Below are 1906 nucleotides of genomic sequence, written 5' to 3' on the forward strand. Positions count from 1 at the left end.
AGGGCTTACTTCAGACAATGAGTCCGTTGGTCTGGAGGCATCTTTTCTTAATTTAGAAAAGTTGTATATGTTGGCACTGAGTGCTCCAAGGAAGATGTTAGGTCAGAAGCCATTTCCTCCTCCCAGAAATCCACTGCCAGCCCCCAGGTTACCTGTCTGGGAAGCTCTGAAGTTAACTGGAAATAAAATAGGGCATTGTTAGAAAAAACAGTGAAAGTTCGACACAGCATTTAAATACAATAAATACAGTGTTCACTTTGGCAGCATGTACACTAGAAATGGAACTATATAAAGAAGATTAGAATTACCCCATGTGCAAAGATGACACACAAATTTGAGAAGCATTCCATATTTTTTAAAAGTTGTGGTCTATATACACAACGGAATACTACTCAGCCATAAAAAAGAATGAAATAATGCCATTTGCAGCAACATAGATGGAACTGGAGATTGTCATCCGAAGTGAAGTAAGTAAGAAAGAGAAAGAAAAATACCACATGATATCATTTACATGTAGAATCTAAAAAAAAAGACATAAATGAACTTATTTACAAAACAGAAACAGACTCACAGATATAGAAAACAAACTTATGGTTAACAGGGGTTAAGGGGGTTGAGGGATAAATTGGAAGCTCGGGATTTGCAGATACTAACTCTTATATATAAAATAGATAGACAACAAGGTCCTACTGTATAGAACAGGGAACTATATTAAATATCTTGTAATAGCCTATAACAAAAAAAGAATTTGAAAAAAATGCACATACACATATATTTATATATATAACTGAACCACTATGCAACACACCAGAAATTAACACAACATGGTAAACCAACTATACTTCAATAAAAATAAATAATAAATTAATTAATATAATAAATACAAATTCTAGGAGATGCATGCTCCCAACATGAACCAGATTTGTCAATATTAAAAATCATCTCAGTAAAGATAAAAAAAAGTGGCTGCCTCTGGTGAGTTTAATTGTAGGAGCTCTGTTGCTTTTCTTTTCCAATTATTTTCTTTTTCAATCATATCGTTTCATTTTTAAAGCAGATACAAGTATTCTTTTTATTAAACAAGATTTAATTATTAAAACAGTAATGTATGTAAATGATTATATGTTTATTATACATTAAATATAATAAATATACATATCTATGTACTTTAAATACGTTAAATATATATTTTGATATATAATATATCATATTTTGTTAAATATACACTAATATATGTTTGGAGAGTCCTGAGTTCATAACAAAGGCTAGTTATGTAAGCTAGTAAATTTGGCTTTATGAAATACTGATTTTAGAAAAATACCTGCTATGGCCGTCTACTCCTTTACTCCTGAGTTAAAATCTTGAGGATTCAAAAAAACATTTTCTCTCATGCCAACTATATCTCTTTTTTCTTGCCAGCTCTGGTTTACAACATGATGTCTTTTTTTTTTTTTCACTTGCATTCTCCTTTGTTGTATTATTTTTGCAAGACTTGGCAGAGTGCTTGTGTGGTGGCCTTTCCATAGATTATTATGATGGTAAAGGCACATTTTTCTGGGTCTGTTCTAGGGACCTCTGCATTAAATAGATCTCTTCTGTCCCACAAATTTTGAAAATTTGGAGTATAACTGTCAAGCTCCCATATCACGAAATATGGCAAGCAAAGCTGCAATTGCAGAGGGATTCCTGTGCATTCAGGCAGGAGAGGGCACACTTACCTACTCTCATCACTACAGTCCCCATAACAATCTGCCCCTGTGCTCTGGAATTCTCAAGACTGAGACTGAAGTTGGTATTCAAGGCCCTCCTGGAAGTAGGGCGTCCTCATGGCCTCTGAAGTCTGGCCCCACCTACTTTTGAAAATTAACTCTTGCTACGCCCCATCACACATCTAAATCCAGCCAAG

At 34.1% G+C, this 1906-nt stretch overlaps 1 non-coding gene across 1 annotated transcript; it reads left to right on the top strand.

Moving 5' to 3' along the window:
• Positions 1-248: 248 nt before the first annotated feature.
• Positions 249-356, top strand: LOC116663437. The gene has a single exon (XR_004319691.1). It is a non-coding gene; the product is annotated as a U6 spliceosomal RNA (small nuclear RNA).
• Positions 357-1906: the final 1550 nt, after the last annotated feature.

This window comes from Camelus ferus, chromosome 4 (genome assembly GCF_009834535.1).
Source record: "Camelus ferus isolate YT-003-E chromosome 4, BCGSAC_Cfer_1.0, whole genome shotgun sequence".
Classification (NCBI taxonomy): domain Eukaryota; kingdom Metazoa; phylum Chordata; class Mammalia; order Artiodactyla; family Camelidae; genus Camelus; species Camelus ferus.